Raw genomic sequence first — 12367 nt, 5'->3', positions numbered from 1 at the left:
GCACGTGTAGCAGGTGTCCAGGGCAGCACGTGTAGCAGGTGTCCAGGGCAGCACGTGTAGCAGGTGTCCAGGGCAGTACTTAGAATTTGACTTCCTTTCGCTTCCCTTCCCAGTCCAGTGCCCGATCGCTCGGGAGGCCTGGCGACGGCACGGGCTGCTTGAACTTCTGGAAGACGGCCTTCTAGCCTCCGAGTTAGCGCTGTGAAAGGGCGGGGCGTGCTGGGCTGTGGGAGGTGGAGGAAGGCACCGGACAGAACTCGAGAGTTTTAGATTTCGTTGGGTTTGTGGATAGATACCCTGAACGAGCCCCTTAGCATTTAAAACACGGTTTGCACAACAGGGACCCTTGAAAGTGCTAAATGCAGCCTCATCAGTAGAGAAGTAATGCAAACTTAAGCCTAGAGACGTTCAACGACCTGGTCAGGTCAACTCCATTATAAGTATTCAAAGGAATTTTTAAAATCAGTTTTCTTCTTGGGTGGCTCAGTGGGTTAAAACCTCTGCCTTCGGCTCAGGTCCTAATCCCAGAGTCCTGGGATCGGGTCCCGCATCGGGCTCTCCGCTCCGTCTCTCTCCGCCTGTCTCTCTGCCTACTTGTGATCTCTCTCTCTCTGTGTCAAATAAATAAATAAATAAATAATGTTTTTTTAAAAATTAAAAAATAAAATCGGTTTTTTTTTTTATGTGCAAAGCCATTCTTCTCGCACTAGTCTTCCAGCCTTTCTGGCTTGACCATTTAGGCTAGAATGAAGGTATTGACTGTGGAACATACTTATTTTAAAGCTGAGATGCTTTGCACAGTTTTAATTTTCTTTATCAGATGTTAGCACTAAATTTTGGAAGTTCCACCTTTATCTTTTAGGTCATTCCTTGACTACAGTACAAGGCGGTAAAGGGGATGTTAGTTTCTAGTCAAACGGTATTGGAATGCTAGTCCTAAGATCTATTTTCTTCACACATAAATTGCCGCTTTTGCAAGGTTTTAAATTTCCTTTCTTTCTGTATAGCCCCCTGTAAGCACCAAAATAAATAGGTAGCAGTAATTTTGTTATCGGGTGAGTTACATGTTACACTGAAGTAGTAAAGTATCTCCTTTAGCTCTGTGGAAAAATAAAAACAGAGCATTCTTATATAACCATAGGTCAGGTTATTGGCTTACATGTGAAAGTATGCCAGCGGTTAAGTGTAGGCTTTAATTTCAGTTTACCCAGGCTCAGAAAACTGAAATTTTCATTAGAATGAGGCTTTGGGTTTTTTCTTCTGTTTTTGCTGGAAACTTTTTTTTTTAAACATTGTTAGTACTAAGAATTCAAAATATTTTTTTAATAGAACATGAGCTCCTAATGTTTGTATTCTAAGTATTTTTCTATGCTATATATATGGAAGAAAAACATGAAAAAAGAATCCCCAATCTTAGAAAAATAGTATTAAGATAGCCAATGCTATATCCTGTTATTGTTTGTTAGCAAAAAGGATTGCTTATACTTATTGTAGTTGAGTTTGCCAGAGAGATTGAAAATGGAATCAATTTCTGGAATGGAGGAATGGGAGGGAATAGTGAATGGCATGGAAAGGGCACGGTTGGAAATGTATTATTTATATACAATATTTCCATCTCTGTAATGGAATTTTTAGAAATCCCCTGCCCTTAGGGTCATTGAAGAAGATAGTCCTTGTCTGGCAGAAGTTCCTATTCCAATTCTGCCAATTATTTGCTGTAACACCTTAAGTTACTTAACTTCTCTTAGTCTCATTTAACATTTATCTGCCAGGGGGATTAATGAAAGTGCACAGCATTAGAAATGTGCTTGTCACAGTACATGGTACCCTACACCATAAATGTTATTATAGTCAGTTACAGGTAGTGCAATATTAGTATATATTGAAAGTATTGAGAGGTTTTTAAAAATAAAACAAGAAAAATTTCAACCATTCAGCCACTAAACCTGGAAAAAGCAATTAAGTCAGTAGGGTACAAAGGGAGTATCTTTAATTTAGGGTCCGATTTCTAAAATGTAATTTGAAAATATATTTAAAATATGTTTTCTCAGAGAGCTATAAGAAGTTGGACAACGAAGTGCTTCTATGATTGACTTCCTGTATAAATCAGTAGTTTCCTGATTCTACTACGTATCCTATAATCATGGACTTGTTTATATGACCTTCCCAGCCCGTAAAAGATCAACTGGCCAGTTTTCTCAGTAAGTACTTTTCTTTTCCACAGTACATAGAAGTGTACTTATCAATAAAAGTTCTTAAGAAGTAGCACATATTCAGGTCATGATCTCAGGGTCCTGGGATTGAGTCCTGCATCCAGCTTTCTGCTCAGCAGGGCAGCTGCTTCCTTCTCTCTCTCTGCCTACTTGTGATCTCTCTCTGTCAAATAAATAAATAAAATCTTAAAAAAAAAAAAAAAAGAAGAAGAAGAAGAAGAAGTAGCATATACTAGAATGTTAATAATTGCTAATCTCTGCTTATAATAATTTATTAATATGGTTGGGAAATTTTCTCCTTTTCTCCTTTCTCCTTAAAAAACTCCTTAGCAACATTAATGTCGGTCTTTGCAGCTAAATTTGAATAATGAGGATAGTCATTGAACTTTGTATTTGAGCAATAAAATGTTAAAGATTTTTTATGCTTGTAAATACTTCAAATATTTTAAAGATTTTATTTATTTATTTGATAGAGATCACAAGTAGGCAGAGAGGCAGGCAGAGAGGCAGGCAGAGAGAGAGAAAGAGCACGGAGGAAGCAGGCTCCCCACTGAGCAGAGAGCCTGATGTGGGACTCAATCCCAGAACCCTGGGATCATGACCCAAGCCGAATCGAGGGCAGAGGCTTTAACCCACTGAGCCACCCAGGCACCCCAACTTCAAATATTTTAGGGCTTAAAAACTAATTTATGGTTTTAACGGCCTTAAAATAATCACAGGTAACATTTTAAATGCAAGTTTTTGGTTAATTTGAAATTTTAGAAATATGTAATTTTTAAATTGTTTTTCAATGCCTGTAAACATTCCACACGTATAAGCTAAATAACTTTTATTGGTACATAGATATATATGTTTTAAAATTTTTAGTAGTTATTCATTTGTTTTGAGAGGTTTCCAAACAATTCAACCATGACAAAGTTTTCTTCAGTAAATCTGAATAAAATGTGGTTCTCTTTAAAGAGCAATGTTAATAAAATTACTTAATACACATGTGCTTGGCAATAATAAAATAATTAGTATGCAAAGTATGATATTTTGGAATCAGTTCAATTTTATGTATAGTAAATGACTCAAGCATATAAGTTTGATTTTTGTTTTGTTTTTTAAGTATCCTGAATCTTCACAATTTGTTTGTTCTGGGGAAGTAAAAAGAAAAACAAGGCAGCCTCTAGTGGCTAAAGTGCATATTACATGTACCTTTGAAATGATAATCCTAAATAATTTCTGCAGCACATGTCTGAGTCCTTAATAAGCCCATAGGACTGTGATGAGTGCCGGAGGAGCTCTGTCTTGCTGTCATGGAATTACAGTTAAGTGATAGAGACAGACATTAATCCAAATGGTGAAAACCGAAGTATGTATTTATGAACTTGAAGTAAAGGCTCTGGTTTTGGGTTCGGACTGCATAGTTTCTGAGGAAGTGATGCTTGAAAGTGCAAGGAGGTGTTGTGAGACAATGGAGTGAGAGAGGCTAGAGGGTGGGTTGGAAGTGCAATTTATGCAGAGTCTGAATAACAGTAGGAAGCATGGGCTCCTGACATAAAAAGGACCAATATGGTACGATGCCATAAAGCAAAGAGGAGGGCCATGGAACCAGGCTAGAAAGGGAGGGAAAGACCAGTCCATGAAACGCCTTCTGTGTTGTATTAAGGACTCTACTTTTGATTATGTTGGGGGAGAGGCACTAAAGGGTTTTACCAAGGGAATGAGGTGTTCCTATTTGCATTCTGAAAAAAGCAAAATAAAAAAGTAATATGTGGTTATACAACTAAAGAATGGGTTATAAAGAATGACTGACTGCTAAGTTTTCTGATTGGTATACCTGAGTAGAAGGTGGTGCCATCTCCAGAGACTGTGAACACTGGAGAGTTAGGAGGTTTACTACCTAAACACAGTTCATGGGGAATATCATGAGTTTGGTTTTAAACATGCTCACTCAGTTTGTATCTCAGGTGGATGTGTTAAGGTTGGAATTACATATATGGATTTGGAGGTATCTATTAAGACTTTCACATATAAGTGCTAGCTGACACCAGGGGTAGGGTCAAAAAAGCCTAGACAGTGGGGTGCCTTGCTGGCTCAGTTGGGGGAGCATGCAATTCTTGATCTCATGGTGGTGAGTTTGAGCCCCATGTTGGGTGTCTAGATTTCTTTAAAATGAAGTGTTGGGGCTCCTGGGTGGCTCAGTGGGTTAAAGCCTCTGCCTTCGGCTCAGGTCATGATCCCAGGGTCCTGGGATCGAGCCCTACATTGGGCTCTCTGCTCAGTAGGAGCCTGCGTCCCCCCCTCTCTCTGCCTGCCTCTCTGCCTACTGTTACCTGTCTGACAAATAAATAAATAAATAAAATCTTAAAAAAAATGAAGTCTTAAAAAAAGTCTAGACAAAAAGTACAAGAGTGAGAATAAAAGAAACCCTAGTACCAAATTTTGAGTAATTCTAAAATTCATTGACCAGATAAAGACCCCTCAATATTGGACAGAGAAGTAGGAGAAAAACTGGAGCAATGTTCACAAAAGCTAAGAAATGATGGCTGTTTAAGAAAGAAGTCATGGTTAAGGAAGACAAATTGAATGGAAGATAGAAGACTTAAAAAAAAGCCACCTTTTTTTTAATATTGGCTACATTACATTAGTGGAAGTTTTTTCTCTGATGTAGTGGAAAACAAAGGATTGAGTTTTAGAGGATCAGGGAAAAAGAGATCATATTATTTTTGAGAATTTTGGTTGTGTTGGGGAGAAAAGGCAGCCAATACCTTTAAAAACATTCTTTATTAATCCTTTATTTTTAAGATACATTTTTGGCATAGGTGTGGCTTGACTTGTTTTCCATACAGTATAATGTTTCCCTGAACAAAAACTATATCTGTTCCTCTTGTTACATATTGTTTCCAACTTGTATGATACAAAGAGCAAAAGACAAGAATTGCATTTAAAGATTTTATTTTTTTTTTTTTGCCTGTATTTGTATTTGATATAGAATTTACCTTAAGACATTCTAAAGTGGTAGCTATACTAGTGCTCCCGTCAGGTAATTAAAAGCTTCAAACTAGATCTCTGTCTCACACCACATACAAATAAATTCTAGATAATGCCAGGTGAAAAGCAAAAATCTTAAACTTAGAAATTAGTTCTAATTTAAAACTATTTTTATGTGACATTAAAATAAGAGAAGTTTTCTTATGGAAAACACAAAAAAACTTACTCCAGAAAGAATAAATTTGGTAAATTATACTGTATTAAAGTTATAAAACTTTTATTTAACAAAAAGCACCATGAACAGATTTGTGTTCGCTTTGTTGCATGTGTGTTGCAAATAAATATCTATGTGTCTATATCTATATAGAGAGAGATACACAGGTACACATGTATATCATATAATGTTCAAGTCCAGGAAAAAAGGCCAGCAAGCATAATCCTATGTGATCAAAGGATACGGATACACAGTTGAAAGGATGGGAAACCCAGTTGGCCAGTAAAAACATGAAAAGATGTTCACTCTGAGTAGTGATCAGGCAAACAGATACTCAAACAACAGGATGCCATTTCATCCTGTGTAGGTTGGCATAAGGTATATATGATAGTAACAGTCAATTATGGGGATTTAGAGAAAGCATGAATTCTCATACACTGCTGAGGACACTTTGCTACTGTCTTGTAAAGTGGAGAATATAGGTTTACACCAGCAATTCCACTTAATAGAGATGATTTTCAAATTTATTTGTACGTAAAATAGTTTGAAATACTTTTTCACTATCACATGCTATATTCATACAATGTACATGCATGCATGTGCACACATAGAGAGAAAATAAAATACTTTTTCAGAGCCATCATTTACCTTCCTACTTCTGAAGTACTTTATTGTGATGTATTCTCTATCCTACCCTGTTCTATTTCTTTTTTTTTTTTTTAAAGAAGCTAATTGCAGTCCATCAAATTAATTTTGTGATGGATCATCATTCTGTTTGTCATTCTGAAAATCCCCCAAGTTTACCATGAGAGATAGGCTAAATTGCAGCATTCTTTGTAGTAATGACAATCGGGGACAATGTCTATCAAGATAATTTTCAAATAAATTGTAGTATAGTTATATAATAGAATATATGTCTAAATATTTTAAAATAATATATAAATTTTTGATAGTGCTGGCTAGAATAGGCTCATAAAAGGAATAATGGCTTGCATGTATACTGATAAAAATTATTTTCTAAGTAGGATGGGGAAAGTATGAGTGCAAATACTAGTGATTATAATGTTAATCTAATCTTGCAGAATGAAAGCTTTTATTTTTTTTAAAGATTTTATTTATTTATTTGTCAGAGAGATAGAGAGAGTACAGTCAGGTAGAGTGGCAGCCAGAGGCAGAGGGAGAAGCAGGTTCCCTGCGGAGCAAGGAGCCGGATATGGGACTTGATCCCAGGAAGCTGGGATCCTGAGCCAAAGGCAGCTACTTAACTGACTGAGCCACTCAGGCATCCCAGAATGAGAGCTTTTAATCCCATTATTGACTGAGTTTAAAATGTCTACCCTCCCTGTAGAAGAATTCAGATAATCTATGTAGGAACTTCATGCTCTCAGAAGATAAGAGTATAACTCAGTATAACTCCCTACTCCTTAAGTATTGGTTGTACATACAGCAGCTTCCCTCCAAAGAGTACAATATGAAATCATTAAATTTATAGTGGAGAAACCTGACAAACACCACCTCGGCCAGAGGATCAAGTTTAATATCCGTTGTCGATAAGCCTTGTTGATGGCATACGCCCCTGGTAAGATGTGATAAAAATGGCACTTTACACATGTGGTTTTCCTTCCTCTTCTCTTCCATAACCCCATTCTAATCATGAGAAAAATATCAGACAAATTCCTACAAGAGAAGTCTCCTACAATATACCTGACTAGTACTCTTTAGAACTCGCAAGGTCATCAAAACAGGCAAACTATGAGAAATTGTCCCAGCCAAGAGATGCCTAAGGAGACATGATAAGTAACTCTACTGTGATATTCTGGAACAGATAAAGGATGTTAGCTATGAAGAAAAAAAATTGAATTCCTCTCAAGTATGTAGCTGGGTATGAATCCTCTAAATAATTAGCAACTCCTGTTGGTTTACTAGCCATGAGGGAATTTGAAAATTGGTTTTTTTATGGCATTTGTAAAGTCACATGTAGTTTTCACTTGAAAGTGACACATATCACAATGAAAAAAATATACACCCCAAAATAATAAGTATAAAGAAACAAATGAACTAGTGAACTAATAAAGAAACAAATGAACAAATGAACTAATAACCTGGCTTAATAGTTTACCTGATGATATTCTGTTGTGTGCAGATCCCAGCTACTTCCTTAGCGTTTTAACTGGCAGTATTTACTCTTCGCATGGCAGGTGAACAGAGCCCAAGAGAACTGCGAAACACCATCTTTAAATAATAAGCCCTTTAATATGGCTTATGCTGATATAAACACTTAAAGGCTAAAAGTTTAGTAAATAACCTTTATTTACAAGAACACAGGTTACATGAAGTCAGAGCTGTCCATGAAATTTGTGGTGGTTATAACTATGACTCTAGCGAGTGTTATCTTTTGAGTACAGACTTAGGCTTCAAATTAATTTTTTTTCTATTTAAAATAGCTCCAAGTTAATTTTTTTCTATTCTATTTTTAGATCTATAGAAAAGTTTCAAAAATAGTACAGAGAGTTATTGTACACCCTCCACACTGTACCTAATGTAGACATCTTATGTAACCACAATATAGTTATCAAAACTGGGACACTAACATTTGTACAAAACTATTAACTAATCTGCACTTCTTAGTTGACATTCACCAGTTTTTCCACTCTTGTCTATTTTCTGACCCAGGATCCAGTTCAGGTTTCCTTATTGTGTTTGGTTATGTCTCTTCAGCCTTCATTCTGTGACTATTCCTCAGTCTTTCCTCGTCTTTCATGACCATGATGCTTTTGAAGAGTACTGGTCCGTTATTTGGCAGCCTGTTTCTCAATTTGAGTCTGTCTGATGTGCTCCCATGAATAGATCAAGGTTTGCATTTTTGGCAATACCGCATCTTCTTTTACCAAAAATGCTATGCTGTGCCTTTCTTAGCGCACCGTATTGGGATTACATGATGTTAATATGTCTTATTACTGGTTATGTTAACTTTGACCACTTGGTAAGGTGGTGTCTGAGGGGTTTCTCCATTATAAGTTAGTGTTTTACCCTTCGTAATTAATATTTATTTGGGAGAGATTTCTTTGAGACTGCAAATAGCCTGTTTGGCTCACACTTAGACCCAGTGAGTTTAGCATTTATCAGTGCATCTTGCTGGTAACAAGTATTACTGTGGTGTTTGTCTAGTTGTAATTTTATATTTTTCTCATTCCTTCTCCGTGTATTAATTGGAATTCTTCTGTGGAAAAGAGGTGTGAGAGTCTAAGATCATTAATATCTCATTGCCTTCTGGTGGAGATCCTTAAGTTATTACCTGATGAAGTAATTATTTCTAACACGATTTTGTTTTAAAGATTTTATTTATTTATTTGACAGAGATCACAAGTAAGCAGAGAGGCAGGCAGAGAGAGGGGGGAAGCAGACTCCCTGCTGAGCAAGGATCCTGATGCGGGGCTCAATCCCAGGACTCTGGGATCATGACCTGAGCTGAAGGCAGAGGCTTAACCCACTGAGCCACCCAGGCGCCCCTCTAACATGATTTTTGAGAAAAAATACCAACTATATTCTCATTTGGTTTTCCTTCCTGAAGTTCTTTTAGATATTCTCATTTCACCTTATCTTTCTTACATTGAAATAAATTATTTAAAACTAAGGATCACTTGAAAATGGGTTAGAAAGTACATGAGTTTTAGGGTTAAGGCCTATGTATAAAATCCATAAAGACCATTAGAATAAAATATAATGAAATTATACAAACTTACAAACTTTATGAATTTTATACATAGGCCTTAACCCTAAATACTAGTCATACTAGTCATACTAGTGAAATTTAGTATGATTTGTAGAGTGCAATATATAAGATCATTACTTTGAGGAAGGGAAGAATTTGTATCGTGTAGTTTAGTAGGGAACCCATTTGTGGGTTGTTGGCATGGCCCAGCTGAGGACCTGATGAACTAATGTGGTGGTTGTGAATGTGGAGAACTAAGAAGCACAGGCCCTTTCGATAATAGAACCCAGGGGTTGCTCGGTCGGTTCAGCATCTGCCTTCAGCTCGGGTCATGATCCCAGGGTCCTGGGATTAAGCCCCACATCTGGCTCCAAGCTCAGCCGGAAGCCTGCTTCTCCCTTTCCCACTCCCCCTGCTTGTGTTCCCTCTCTCATTGTGTGTGTGTGTGTCTCTCTCTCAAATAAATAAATAAAATCTTAAAAAAAAAAGAAGAAGAAGAAGAAAGAAAGAAATAGAACCCAGAGGCTCCTGGATGGCTCAGTCGGCTGAGTGACCAACTCTTGATTTTGGCTGGGGGCGTGATCTCCGGGTTGTGGGATCCAGCCCCATGTAGGGCTCTGCACTGAGTGTGGAACCTGCTTAAGAGTCTTTGTTTTCCTCTCTGCTCTTCCACTCCACTCACACTCTCGAAAGAAAGAAAGAATGAAAGAAAGAAAGGGAAATAGAGAACCCAACTGGACACTGAAAAATATTAAATAAATATATAGTGCTTGTATCATTAATATTTGGTGGTAATGAATATTACAAGTCTAATCAGGAACTTATAAAAATTGATTTGACTGGAACAGGAAAATACAGTATACCTTTTTCTTTTTTACTGCTTTCTTTTAAAATAATGTAAACTCAACTATTTAAAGTTTTATTTAAAAAATAAAAATAAAAATCGAATGCTTTATAACCTAGAGTATTGCTAATGCTTTACATTTGTATGGTGCATTGTCTTGGTTATTTCACACTAGACTCCTGCCATGGAATAAGGCTGATGGTATCTTTTTTTATGCATAAGGAAGCTAAGACAGGGAGTGACGTGACTGGGATCCTGCTGTTCTTACATACAGAGTGTGATTTTTACCTTAGCTCTTAGAGCTGTAGGAAGGTCAAAGTTCTCAAATAAAATTTTTGTTTGATAACTTCAGTAAGCTGTTGGGTAGTGGAAAATTTGTATGTTCCTTTAACACATAGACTTTGTTTGATACGTTATTCAGAAAGCTGTATAATAGCAATAGGGAAAAGAAGAAAGAACATTAAGTCCAGGGAGTTAGTTGTAAATGCAAATGAAAGTGGGAAATGACATAGATGTTTGCTTATTTATAACCATATAGAAAGTACTAACTTTTCCATGATAAAGAGGAGATCTTTAAGTCATTGTGAGCTTGGGGTGCTTGGGTGGCTCAGTCGGTTAAGCGGCTGCCTTTGGCTCAGGTCATGATCCCAGTGTCCTGGGATCGATCCCCACATCTGGATCCCCATTCAGGGGGAACATGCTTTTCCCTCTTCTTCTGCGCCCTGCCCCCACTTGTGCTCTTTCTCTGTATCTCTCTCTCTCTTTCTGTCAAATGAATAAATAAAGTCTTTAAAAAGAATATATAAATCAGTGTGAGCTTCTGTACATCCGGATATACCATATGTGCTTTAGCTCTGACTAGAATTTAAGATCTAACTGAAATAAAGTAAGTACTTGAAAAGCAACTTACTTTGAACAACTGAGTAAGATACCTGGTAGACTGTGTCCTGGAATGGAAGATAGGAAAAAAGGATAATAATTGAATATAATATTATGAATGATTTTAGACAAGTAAATTTAATAATTTGGATGAAATCAACAAATTTCTTAAAAGGTATAACTACCAAAACTTACTCAACAATTAGTAAATCGGAATATCCCTAAAATATATGAAGAAATTGAATCTAGAGATAAAAACCTTCCCACAAAGAAAACTTCAAGCAAGTAGTTTCACCAGTGAATTCAGTTACACAGTAAAGGAAGAAATAATACAAATTCTACACAAACTCTTCCAAAAAATAAAAGAGGTAGCAACACTTCCCAAGTCATTGTCTGATACCAAGACCAGAGAAAGACAAGAATTACAAGAAAAGAAAATTAGAGTCTAATATCTTTTCATAAACATTGCTTTAGAATGCTCAATAATATTTTTAGCAAATGAAAGCTAACAGTCCATAAATGGATGACACTTAATGACCAAGTAGGGTTTATTCTGAGAATGCAAACTTGGTTTAACATTTGTAATTCAATCAGTGTAATCCACCACATTAAGAGACTGAACTAGAAAAACCCAATGATCATGATCATCTCAAAAGATCCAACAAAAAGCATGTGACAACATCCAGCATCCATTCATGATTTTGAACTCCACATATGGGAGTGAAAGCAAACTTCTTTAACTTAATAAAGGAAACTTCCCAAACCTGGAAGACTGACAACTTTCACCCTAGAGTTGGAAGGCAAAAATTTCTGTTGTTACCACTTCTGTTCAACATCGTACTAGAGGTCCTAGATTGTACAGTAAGCATGAGACAAAGATAAAAGACACTTATAATGACAAGGAAGAAGTCCTTCATTCATAGGTGAAAATAATTATCTCTGTAGAAAATCAAAAGGTATTCACATAAAAGCTACTATATAAGAGTTTTTCGGTGTTGCAGGATACCAGGTGAATGTATAAAAATGGGTGATTTAAGAACTAACAAAGGGAAATTGAAATACAAAATAGCATATACAATAATATCAAAAAATTTTTTAATTTGTTTTTTATTTATTTTCAGCATAACAATATTCATTATTTTTGCACCACACCCAGTACTCCATGCAATCCGTGCCCTCTATAATACCCACCACCTGGTACCCCGACCTCCCATGCCCCGCCCCTTCAAAACACTCAGAATGTTTTTCAGAGTCCATAGTCTCTCATGGTTCACCTCCCCTTCCAATTTCCCCCAACTCCCTTCTCCTCTCTAACTCCCCCTGTCCTCCATGCTATTTATTATGCTCCACAAATAGGTGAAACCATAGGATAATTGACTGTCTCTGCTTGACTTATTTCACTCAGCATAATCTCCTCCAGTCCCGTCCATGTTGCTACAAAAGTTGGGTATTCATCCTTTCTGATGGAGGCATAATACTCCATTGTGTATATGGACCACATCTTCCTTATCCATTCATCCGTTGAAGGG

General features: G+C 36.7%; 1 protein-coding gene across 4 annotated transcripts in view; it reads left to right on the top strand.

Annotated features, from left to right (window-relative positions):
• PIGN (phosphatidylinositol glycan anchor biosynthesis class N) overlaps nucleotides 1–12367 on the top strand; it is a 103054-nt gene that overhangs the window by 330 nt on the left and 90357 nt on the right. For 3 of the 4 annotated variants that reach the window (XM_059409770.1, XM_059409767.1, XM_059409769.1), the window contains one exon: nucleotides 2052–2201. The exons of the other annotated variant lie outside the window; for it this stretch is intronic. The gene's annotated coding sequence lies outside the window, so the exon portion shown is untranslated. The remainder of the gene's footprint in view (nucleotides 1–2051; nucleotides 2202–12367) is intronic. 4 annotated transcript variants of the gene reach the window in all.

This window comes from Mustela nigripes, chromosome 8, assembly GCF_022355385.1.
Source record: "Mustela nigripes isolate SB6536 chromosome 8, MUSNIG.SB6536, whole genome shotgun sequence".
Lineage (NCBI taxonomy): Eukaryota > Metazoa > Chordata > Mammalia > Carnivora > Mustelidae > Mustela > Mustela nigripes.
Note: the sequence above shows the minus strand (reverse complement) of the source record. Positions and strands in the feature narration are given on the sequence as shown.